Below are 12693 nucleotides of genomic sequence, written 5' to 3'. Positions count from 1 at the left end.
GCAAATTTTCGATTCACCACGATTGTGTAGCCTTGGGAAATTACGTAAGAGCTGCTGTTGCGCTTTCTGAGAAAGTGTTGTCAATGCTGCAGGAGGCAACGTGGGAATGACGCGCATGAAAATGTCGTTTAGAAATCACTTGTGCTGGCCGAAGTTACCTCAAACCATAAAGTGACCTGCGAAACCGTGAGAGACGTGTAAACTGTCACAAAATGCGGCATCCAGCGTCCCTTTGTTTTCAGGGGCTGGCCGGCGCGAGTGTGGGAGAGATTGCATTAGGAATATGCGTTTCGAGGTCAACTCCCTCGCGGTATTCTCGTGTTTTGTCCCTTTCGTGTCCGTTTCAAATGTGCCCTTGTCGAGAGAGCCTTTACTGGCTACAAGCAAACAACCTGATCTCACATAACCCAAACTCGGAGTACCTACGGCGTTTTACCGCGGCTTCTTCGTACAGGTGGTTAAAATTTCAAACACGCGGTTTGGAAAATTCAGTCACGAATGTGCCGGTCATCGCCTTGTTGGCTCGCCGGAGCAACAGGCGGTCGCGAAATAATAGAGACGCTTTTGATATGCCTGGAAAAGTATTCCGCCAGCATTTCCGCCTCTCGAAAAGGACCGTGCGGTAGTTGTGTGACGAACTGCGGGCTTAGGTTTGTCGGTGGCCCTATGGGCTCAGTCTCAAAGAGCAAGCGATATCTTCCCTTCGTTTCTTCGCTACCGGTGTCTTTCAGCCAGCGGTCACTAAAAAGGAAACAATATCGTTTTCGCAGAACTCTGTGAGTCTGTGCATCGTACGGCGCGTCCATCACACAGGGAAATAAAGGATCGTCAGGGAGCTAGCTGTCAGCAGGTGCAGTGAAATAAAAGATCGTCTGCGAAATTGATAGCTGTCTGTCAGACAACAAAAAATACAAGCACTCGGCATGACATTTACAACCTTTTATTTGTACTTTAGGCACACACATATCAGCTAACGTTTGTAGATCCCTCGCGCAACAGGTACGTCGTTAGATAAAAAACTCCCCCCAGTTACACAATTTTTTCACTCGTAGAGCACCACGATAATGTGAGCGACGTAACGCCCCATTCCAGGTGGGAAAAGCGCGCGTCAGCATGCCGCAAGTGCATCCGTCAAGATACGTAACCAAAGGGTTGTCTTGATGCACGGGCATTGTCACCGACCTCGAAACGAAGTCTAAACACAAAAAACTGAGCAGCAGTGGCATTGTTTAAACTTAACCGTCACAGGAAACAACAGCCTGCATCGGCCATCTTTGGACATTTGCCCCTTGCGGTGAAAACATTAATCTTCGTACAACAAAAATCTCATCGCTTTCATATTTTCAAAATACGTTGAAATAAACACATAAAAGAGGCTTACATTATTTTAGTTATTTTAAATACGATGGTGAGTACAGATGGGGTATTATAAAAGCACGACTGCTTAACCATAAGTACGTAACGGTTAAAACGGGCGTAAAAGGGACGTTTACGCGAATTCTGCCCCTGGGTTCTGGTATTTGTAGACGCGAATTCCAAATGGGCGGAAACGTTCGTGGTAAAAACCGCGATCACTGAAAAGATGGCGGAAAAACTGTGTATTGTGTTCGTGTCATTTAGATTGCCGGAAGTGGTGGTTACGGAAAATGACCCTGTGATGAACTCGTTTGGCCTTGTGGGTGTACGACGCGTAAAAACGGTACTCGAGCGGGTAAGAGAAAAGAAAGTATATTCACAGCGCCACCAGAAAAACGAGAGAGCGGAAAAGCGGTACAATTGCGAAGCACAACAGCAACAAGTCACTAGTCCGATATCCCTAACCAGCATTCAATAGAGGGAAAAAAACGTTCTCACAGCCGCCTCGACGGTGGATTTTCGGCGACGTCGATGGCGGGTCGTCGCCGGTACGAGACACGGTCGAGCGCTGGCCGTCTGTCGCCAGCTCTGCCCGAGCGAGGCGGAAGAAGATGCACCACGTCCTACGTGGCGGGTGCAGCGCTGGTTGCGCCCTGGGCCGTGATCCCGAGCCTCGGCCAGTCGCACGATCGCGCCCCGGGCGTCTGCGGGTCCCACACGGGTCGGCGGGACTCACACGCCTCGTACTACTCGAACGGGATCACAGGAACTGCGGGTACGCCCCCGGTCCTTGCCCGCTCGTCAGCTCCGAGTCTCCGCTGCTGCCGGAACCGCGTTCCACCTCCAGCCCTCTTCTTCCTTCTTCCCGTCTTCGTGCGCCAGCGCGTGGTCCCCTTTTTTCCAGCAATGATGGCCAATCCTCACAGACCCCCATTCCACTTAAAAAGAGTCTGCAATCTGCAATATTTTTTGAGCAGGAACGGCATTCGGCATGTGAATTCGTCTCCTGATCATCCAGCCTCAAACGGCATCGCTGAACGATGTGCACAATCTATAAAAAGCATATCTTCATATGAATCGCCGACCAGCAGTGGATTTGGGAAAAAAGACTAGACAGAATAACATTGACCAGTAAACCTTCAGGTATCGGAACACCTAACCCGAACCGGTACTACAGATGAAACAGCAGCGCATGGTTTGTTTTCGTGCTTGCAGTGGATGTGGATAAGCCTTATGGAAGCAGATATTCCGAGAAGAAGGACCGAAAAATTTGCAAGAATGTAGCAGTCGGCAAAGTAAACGCTAGGAGCAGCCAAGAATTTATTGAAGGTTCTGGGTATTTATGAAACGCTCGCGCCCTGATGACTCCCTGTGGCTCGAAGGAACCATTATGCGTGCGAGCACCAGCACATGCGTTGTGTCTACGGGCTGAGAAGAGCTCTATGTTCATGATGATGACTTAGGCCCATGCACTTCGAGTTTTCAAGGTACTCTGAGTCCTGTTTAGTGATGTTACCGACGGCTGTAATTCTATGATGCAAAAGCAACTTCCACGCGGAACGCTAGACAGCGAACGCCCCTAAGGGGAGCTCACACTGGTACCTGTCAAACCATCCAATCTAGATAACCCCAAGTCAGCAATCTACAAGGGACTCAGTGATCCTGCTGCCTGGTGTGGTTAAGCCAGTCGCGGTCCGAAGCCGTTCGTAACGATGTCAGGACTCAGTTCTAGGTCTTACACCCCGCGAAACCCGCACATAAGAAACAGTTATTCCATGGTTCCCCACCAATGCTCAAACACCGCAGTAGTAAAGGACAACCCCCGGAGAGCTACAATACGAAGCATCGATTACTGATGTACCTTGAGTTAGGGAAGCGATGCTTGGACATTGGTACTAAATGTACCTGTGCATGCCTGCCGTCAGTGAGTGTCATTACACGGCCTGTTCTCTGCTGGAGCTATCGCTATAAGAATAGCCGTGCCTCACCTTCCGGGTCCTCTTACTAACATCCTGTGATCTATAAAGGTGGTCTGCCCGCCCCAACTGACGACTGTCTCTGTGTATACAAAAGCACAACCTATTCATTTAAATTATTGAGGCGACCAGATTTCGACATAAATTTGGATGGTCACGTCAAACAAACCGACTTCCAAGTTACGCACTAGGTACAAGGCATAAAGAACTCATTGTTGTTGCGATATTGCATGGAAACTTTTAATTTTTTACCGAGTGTCGTCAATTTCGTCAAGCTTGTTTTAGCACCGACGCTCGTTGCTGTCTAGACTACAGAAATTAGCGAGCTGATACTGCATACGTGGGATATAATGCATTTTTAGTTTTTCACCTCTTTCCGAAATAAAATCTCCGTGATGACGACTCACTAACGGGACTACCTAACTTATGCAGTTCTACGTAATGCAATCCTGGCCAAAATGTAAAAATCTGCCTCAATTTCAAACAAAGCACGAATCACGCATTTTAACATCTCCTTTTGTGTAGAGTCTTGTCAGATGCAGGCACCCCTCTTCAGAAAAAGGCCTTTTATACCTATTTCTTGCGAGTGAATTTTTATCTATTTTACTTTCTTCAGAACACTATCTTAAGGCCACGGTCTTACAACCTTACCACAGACTTAACAGTGGTAATTTAAACTCCAACACTCACTTGTTAGGTGCCTGAGAGCCGTAGTAAAGTGCTTGAACATCTCTGATGACCCTGCTGTGCACCAGCACTGTGTCTCCAAGATTTTAGCCTCAGTAGAAAAAGGGCGTGTCTAAGCTAAATCCGAAGCTTTGCTTTCGTCGTCGCTGCCGTAAGCGCGCAAGGAACAAAATCTCGGCGTCTTCGTCACTCCATTGTTTGACCCTGACCAACGTCAAGTAGGTGGCTGAATTTAGCGCTACATCTTGGTAAAACAACGCAAATCAATGCTACAAATATTAAATTTGTTTGCGGCAGCAAGCGTCAGTGCCGCGGCAAACGTGATTTGGGAGCCGATTTTGTTCTTTTCACTATTGTTGCTAGACTGCGTAGTAGTACTTGGACTTCCGAATGGCAAATAACAAACCGTCAGTCTTCCACAAAACAAAATACATGCTACATCTTTGTTGCAAATGCCTGAACAGAGACTTAGGCAGGAAAAAGAAATGCACCAAATTGTATGCATTTTTTGGAGAAAACACAGCGAACTCGAGGGCTGCAAAGGGCAAAAAATGGTGCGATTTGTATGGCAGAGAACCAAGCAACGTCATCACAGAAAATGTCAGAAGGTTTTATCAGCAATAAACGCTCTTCCGTTTTCTCAAAAAATCAGAGTGTGTGCAGCTTTGGTAGGAATGTTTTTAGTCATTAAGGGCAAAATTCAGAAGGACCAACGTGCTATGTAGGAAAGGCTCCGATATGGGACGAAATACAGAAAAATAATAGAACTGTGTGAACAGTAGCACGTGTTCGTAATTTTAGGTTGCAAGTATAGATAGGTAAGGGGTGACATATGGTGCATTGTTATACATTTTATCACAGCGCTAGGGCAACTTGAACAAAATTGTGGCACAAAGTGAATTTTGAATGCACAATACGCAAGTGCAAGGCTATGTAATGGCGAGGGAATAAGCAGACAATGATGGAACTAAAAAAATTAGTTCAACATAAACCGCGGCAGCCATTTTAGCAGCAATGAATAGCCAAGTAATCGTTTTCTAAAAGTGAAAAACGGGCGTCACAGGGTTACAAATGTTTGTAAAGATGCCTACTATATTAAATACACTAGGAAAAGTTTATTTAGAATGCGAACAACACCCGCCCAAGGCCGCTAAGGACGACAAAAGATGCCAATTCGTTGCCAAACAGCAGAATAATTTTAAAAAACTTGGCGGGAAGAGATTTAGGTTCCAAAAAACGCCCCCCCCCCCCCCTCCGACTTCTCGAAACTAGATGCATACCTCGCCTGTTTACGGATGTCTCAAGAAAGCGTATAAGTAGAGTATTTTTTATGTTGATTACCAAAACGCACGGGCAGCTGCGGCTAAAAAACTTTGATGGCTATTTCGCGAGAACTATAGCACTGTAGGAAGGTCCAAGCAGCATTGCTTTAGGTTTCAAAAAACCACCTCGTCCGACTTCTCCTACAGTTAAAACAAAGGTATTCGTGGTAAGACCTCGTTACAGAGCTCGGAGGAAGTGGAGCGAAATGAAGAAACTGCAGCCTTTTTGTGATGCTCGAAACACATTCGCACCCCCTTCTAAGGGTGACAAATGGTGCAAGGGCCTTGTAAACAACTAGCAAGCTTCCTACACCAGCCTGTGTCACCTCATTATAGTAATGAGGTGTCACCTTTAAATATCCTAAATACATAACTCGCAATAATAATGTTTCGTGCCGCGCAACACGGTCACGTTTTGGGAGAAGTTACGGGATTAAGACTTTCCCCTGGAGGACAAATGTAAAATAAAAAGTGGTGATCGTCAAGTGATGTATTTTCAAAAATCTGGTAAGAACAATCTCACAGGCCACAACACCACCTGGTATTCCCTTTGTCTTCGTCTTCTCGTAAAAATATATTGCATTTACCTTTTTATAGAAATGTCTTTGCTAAATTTCAAAAATGTTTTTGTGTTTTATAATCTACAGGAAAAAGTTCTCATGAAAAAATATAGCCGTTCGTGTTGGACTAAAAATCGTAACGGTAATGTAAAAACGCCTTTAATTGACTTTGTCGTTGTATTTCTCGTATGTGTTTAAACAGTTTGACGTGTTTTTTTTTGTTTTTACACACAATGCTTCCTTCGAAAACCGAGTTTAATTGTTTTATTTCGTGATGTATCGCCATTTGTGCTTCATGAAAAGAGTGAACTGGCACTAAGCTGCCCTAATTTTTTTTCTAGTATCTTCAAAAAGCAAGTTTTGTTTCAAATATTTGTCATTTTTCGGATAAATTAAAAAAAGGTTTCTTCAATGAGAAAAGAAATACATATCTTGCAATTGAAGGACCAAACAAAAATTACCTGGAGAAACAACAACGGCTTTCTCACATGATTGTTTGATAGATATCTGCTTGCCCCGTGGGTAGTGTTGAACAGGACAGCCATTATTGAAGGAAAAGGAATATCGATGGCACAACAATATCCACTGTATCACAACTGACTTTTTCTCTTCTGCAAAGAGCAAATGCGGAAGGACGGCTTGAGTGAGGAATTTTATTCCCGGCGAACGTATCAGTGCGCGTGGAGGAAGACCGTACCAGCATTCAGATTTCTTGCCCATGGGAAGCTAAAGTGGGATGAGGTAGTCATTTCGGCGGGTATTTTCTGAGCTTTAGTTGAACGTTTCGTGAGGATCTGAATAGCTCCAAAGGAGGATTTATTTCGGCCAGATAACCACGGCACCAACTTTTCGCTTTTGGACAGTATACAAATTTTTTTTATAATAGTATGTAGTGCATGTCGATATTTTTATCTAGACAATGCCTACGAACTATTTTGCGCTACAGCGTCCTGCGCGAACTAAACTATTTTGGTATTTGTAGAAATGTGCCTACCCCCTTTAAATATATCAGAACCAACATTTAGAGTGAGGGTTGGTTCTGCAGTATTCGTACTATTTGTACAAGGAAACTTCATTCTCGTGGATGGAATACTTTGTTGCGAACTTTTCAAAGGAAAGATGAACACAGTCGGAAAATTCCTGCCCGCACTTTTCCCGCCCATTTTTATACAAAGTTGATATCAGTTTCCGATCTTCTAATCTATTTCTGGGTTTCAGCACTAACTCGACACTAACACATGCTTTAGGCATGCTTTAGCTAAAGCCTCAAAAGACAACGTCTACCTGATTTTCATAGGAGCCCCGAGGACGGAATTCAGCTTGATAGAATAGCTCATCACGTAGAAAACGCCGTTGCATTTTATAGAATACAGATCCTGTAGTAAAGACGCACCATTTAAAATTTTTGGTGGAGATAAAGCTCTCATTTATTCCACCCAAAAGTAACCAAAAGAATACCTTTAGAGGGTGTGATTTTTCTGAATGCCCTTCATGTACACTCCTAGGACACCGAAAAGGTCCGCCTACAGTGTCTTTACAACAGTTCGTCGAATCACCGTTTAACCATCGTGGTGTTGTCTACGGATCAGATTAGAAAACTAGCTCACAAACGCCTGACGGCGTTCTGCACCTCTGGCTTATGTTTTCGTCAGGAGCTTTCTGAACTAGCGCCGCGCACTGTACACTCCGAAAGCGGTCAGTGCTACCCAGAATTCCGCCAGTCATATAGAGTTTTCGGATGCCATGACGACTCATAAATCATCAATAATAACTCGGTCTTGCACTTGTATATTAAATCACTCCTCTACTGTAGCGCAATTTTTTGACTCGTTAAGAGTAGACATAATTTATTTACACAGGAAAATATATCCAAAAGCCCGTTAAACACCGGCATAAGTGGGGGAACACATCAGCAAACGTATTGTTGTTGTTGTTGTGATATGTGTTAATTTTTTTTATCCTAATAACATCCCGTGCCTTCACCTTTGTCACCGCTGGAGGCGAAAATGGGGAAGGGAGTTGGAGAATGGGGAAAGCGGGTGTCCCAAATAGGTGTGGTACTGAATGGCGGCGTCTCCAAAATAAAAGAGACGAGCTTTGAGGACCATTTTCTCGTGTTCTCTGTACCCTTCAGGATGGACCCACCACGGTTCGTTGGTCATGCAATAGGGGGCAGCTCCACAGCAACTGGGTCAGGTCAACGATTTGTTGGCTGTCAAGTGATGTACACTGTTTGCAGACACTGTAGCAGGGTTGTAGTCGATAGCGGGTCATGATGCGCGGTGTTATGGCAGTTTTTGTAAGCATTCGTCGGAGTGCGACCATTGCCCACCGGTTATAACCAGATGGAATACGGTCATATTCTTCGTGTTGAGGGAGTCGAAGCGCTACACAACGCTCAGTGTTTGGGAAATTGTTGCGTCTTAGTGATACTCAAAGTTGTTCTCTGCCTCTTCCTACTTGTCAGGAAAGAGCTCCAAAGATGGAGTTGTCCACGTTTGGACATTCCGGAAGCCGTTCTTCGGTGTCGATGGAGACTTCTGGAAACTCTCTAGTGTAGAAAAAATCACCCGCACACGCTTGTTTGCCTTTCGTTCCTTGTATCCGGTTATGGCCAGAGACCCCAAAAACTGTATTTGTGCGGCCCACCTGTCCTAGATACGACCCTCCTACTGCGCCTGTTATTTTTCCTAATTCAATCATAGCTTCCTTAGGAACCCGTATGGCGCAGGGAACTGGTTTGTGTATCAGTGGGGCGGGTGGAGAAAATTCTGTGAGCTTCTTCGGTCGCTAGTAGTACGGCACTCACTTCACCTTCCGTCACAGATAGGGTACAATATAGCGCCTTTCACCCTTTGGTTCTGGTCTTGTCACAGTACAACGCTATGTCTGCCTGATTGTTGTAAAGTGCTGCTTCCGTGTACATTCAGCGCACCACTTTGTCGTAGTCGGTAGGCTCGATCTCTCTTTCGGCGTATCGTTTGTTATTGTTGGCTGCGTGTCGGATGTGTGTTCTTTGGGTTTTTCGGGCATGAGCCGTTGGTCGTTGAGGGTCCATCGTTTCCATGGTTGAAGGTATTGGTAGATACGCGGCTTCGTGCGCAGAGAGTGCCAAGTTGACACAGAATGTCCCTGCCAGCTTTAGTTCGTTCGAGGCATAGTAAGTTTCAGCTGTTAAGCTTTCTTCTCTGGCTTCAGAGGTGTTGATTCCTGAGGAAAAGTGGAGATTTTAAACCAATAGGAAGCGCAGAAGACCGCATACAACTTGCATTGTTTCACTGTTACGGTATTGTACAGACTCTCATTGTTTGTGAGTCTGTAGAACTTATACCCGTTCGTGCCTTTGGACTGAACCGGCCGTTTACCAAAATGAGAAGAACTCGTTCATCGGCAACCCAATTCTTTGAAGGAACCTAAAAAGTACGCCTATTGAGCTTTTGAACGTAGTTGACAATTTTTTGAGTAAAGTGGTGGCTCCGCCTTCCTCGTGAATGTTGATTCGGATAATGTGGACAGTAGGTCCCTCTGGAAACAACAACTATAACCACTGGTTGCACACCACCAGTTGGGATGACGAAAGCGCGAAAATGTTGAGGCATACTTAATTGTGAATAGGCGTCAAACTTGTGGTAGTCACGCGCGGCTGCCGTGCTTCAACAGAAACATCGCTACATTGATGGCGCATGCCAAAGATTGCCGTAGCAGAGCGTTGTTTTAGCTTCGTGTACATCGTCTTTTATATTTTTTTCGTTTTCTTTTTCTTTTAATGTTTTGATGTCAGTCGTGTCTTTTTGTAGACTGCAGTTCAATACCAAGTTTTCTGTCGTCCGTATATTCGCGCTATTTTCCTGATATGTCGTGCACTCAATTAGTCCAAAGTTAATTGGGGTATTTAGGGTAAAAATTGCTGTACTATTTTCGAATACTTGAAGCTTCAAAAAGTGCCTATTGCGTGGAAGTACGCTCGAAATATTGTTATTCATAAAAAGGGAGGTCCCAAGAACCGCAAGAATTAATGACCTATCAGCCTACTCTCTGTTGCGTACAAGCATTTTGCCAAAGATATACTTAGGCACTTGGTGACAGCCTCGATTTCACAAAAACCCCGAACGGAGGCTGGGTTGAGGAAAGGTTACTCAACCATGAATCACATTCTTGTTGTCAAACAGGTGCGAGAAAGATCGGCAGAATACACTAAACCCCCTTACAATGCATAAAAACACTATGAGAAAGAGTTCGATTCCGTACTCACCGTAGCCGTTCTAGAAGCGCAAAAAGACCACAGCATAGAGAAGAGCTGCATAACACTTCTATAAGACATATACAGAGAATACACGGGCCCGATACCCTGCACAAACAAAGCAATAAATCCCCCGTACGGAAGGGAGTCACACAGGAAGGTACCATCTCTCCAAAACTATTCACACAATGTCTGGAGGCGCCGCTTAGATAGCTTGGCTGGGAAAGCATTTGATTTAGGATAAACGGGGAGCACTTGAACAATTTGAGGCTTGTGCACGACATATTATTGCTGAGTTAAACCTCATAACACTTGCAAAACAACGCTTCAGGAAGTACAATCACAAAGCACAGCCTTGGGGAGCAAATTAATATAAATAAATCTGAAGTAATCAAGGAGAAGCAAGCCAAGAACGCCTTTTTTAGCTTTAAAAACCAAACTCTAGAGCAAGTAACAGAGTATAACTACCTCGAAGCGAAGGTTAATGCTGACACCAACCATGAGAGAGAGGAATCTGGCTCTGAATAGGTATGGGCGGGGGGGCGCTTCGCAAGCACGGCTAAATAATGAAAAGTAAGCCACCTATGTAACTCAAACAGGGCATTCTGTCGGTTATGACGCATGGAACTGAAACATGTGTCTTACTAAACAACTAGGATTTCTCGCTCAATATATTCCAAACGCCAGTGAATATAATCCCGGCGCCACTGAATATAATCCATGTGTCTACCAATATAATCCAGGCCACAATTAATATAATCCACGACTGATGCAGTGCACAACACATGCCAGAGCTTTCGATATTTAGTTGGCAGCCAATACAAATCTGGGCACGGTGTATTTTTATCCGAGTTAAATAAACAAGGTTACGTGAGCTGTTTAAGCAGAAGACCTAAGATATGCGCAATAAAACGGTCACGTGACTGTCAAGAACTCACGCCTAATTACTATACTGAATATGAGGGTCGTGTCATGGGTATGAAGCATCGCATTTAAATTGCTCATTTACTAGAAATTTTAGGCGAAACTGCCAGAATGCCTCACTCTCGAAACACAATAGGGGCCCAAACGTGGGACAGTTGGCGCTGCTGTCTCCGTTCAAGAGCGCCACCCGCGGAAGAAAATCGCAAAAAGGTTCGCGACATGCCCTGACGTTTACGTGTGGAGAACGCGTGTTTCCGTGTTGCTTAAACGTGAAACCGCTCGTTGCCATGATAAAGTAAGTCGTATGACAAGCACATTTTTTTCGCAAGAAATGAAGTTCGTGCGATACGCGTTTGGTTTAATTATGTACCTAATATAGGTACTTCATTTAATATTCATTATTCATTGATTTGGTTAAAAGTGTAATTCCAGGGCTTATATATCAAAACAGAGGTCTCGATAAAGGGACTCACGTTGGAGAAATTGAAACTTGCGTCCTGGTTATAGTCACGAGATAGTCACGTGAGTCATAGATTGGGTTGACTGTCTACCTGTTGCCACTAGGTCTTTTGAGGTATCAAATTAAAGGTCACACCAAGAGGAATCACGTGGGACAAACAAAATTTGCTTCCTGGTTATAATTATGAGATAATCACGTGAGTCATATATTGGGTTAAATTCAAAGTCATGCCGCTAGGGTTTGCGAGGTATCAAACTAGATATCTTAATGGCGGTAATCAGACGGGACAAATCAAATATCGCTTTCTGGTTATAGTCATTAGATTGTCCCGTGAGCCATATATTGGCCTAAAAGTCAAAGTGATGCCGCTATAGTTTGTAAGGTATAAAATTAAAGGCCTTGATGTGGGAAATCACATGGGACAAATCGAAATCGCTTCCTGGTTATAGTCAAGAGATAGTCAGGTGAGTCATTAATTGCGTTAAATGTCAATGTGATGACAATAGGGCTTGCGAGGTGTCCAATTAAAGGTTTCATACCATGAGACAACTTAAAAATGTTATAGTCATGCGATAGTCACACTACCTAGGAAGCTTCAGGCCACGTATGTCTACACACTAAGTTTTCGATATTGTTTATACTTAAAATAAAAACCGAAGTTGACGATAACAAAGTAAAGTCACCACAAATTTTGTAATGTTACGTAACTCCTACACGTGAGTAATTACCGCATGTACAAAAAAAAAAGCAAAGAGCCAAAGTACGCCTTTACGTCATTGGCATTGACATACATATAGCTACCCAAGCCTAAATGAAAAAGATCAATTCAGACGTCACGTGCTCACGTAAAATAAATATTTATTCGGTGTACATATGGAGGCGATGCCAATTGTATTGTAGGCGTTCATACCGCTCGGGCATAAGAATGTTTTCTTTTATGTTGGTAGAAAAATTTTGGTGAACTACCTTCATGCGTGCTTTAGCGGGACAACAGTTGCTTGTTTTTTTAAAAACTAGATGTTCTTGGGGGACAAGTGTTTCGAAGGGTCACCAAACAATACAATTCATAAAAATGTTGTGCCTTTAGTGCTTCTGCAACAATACTGTTCCACGTTGTGCGTCATGTGAACCGTGTCAGCACCTTTATAAACTTAGGCGAAAGGTTAAC

Source organism: Haemaphysalis longicornis, unplaced genomic scaffold (genome assembly GCF_048455015.1).
Source record: "Haemaphysalis longicornis isolate Haplotype H1 unplaced genomic scaffold, Haemaphysalis longicornis Haplotype H1 scaffold_11, whole genome shotgun sequence".
In the NCBI taxonomy this organism is placed as follows: Eukaryota; Metazoa; Arthropoda; class Arachnida; order Ixodida; family Ixodidae; genus Haemaphysalis; species Haemaphysalis longicornis.
Note: the sequence above shows the minus strand (reverse complement) of the source record.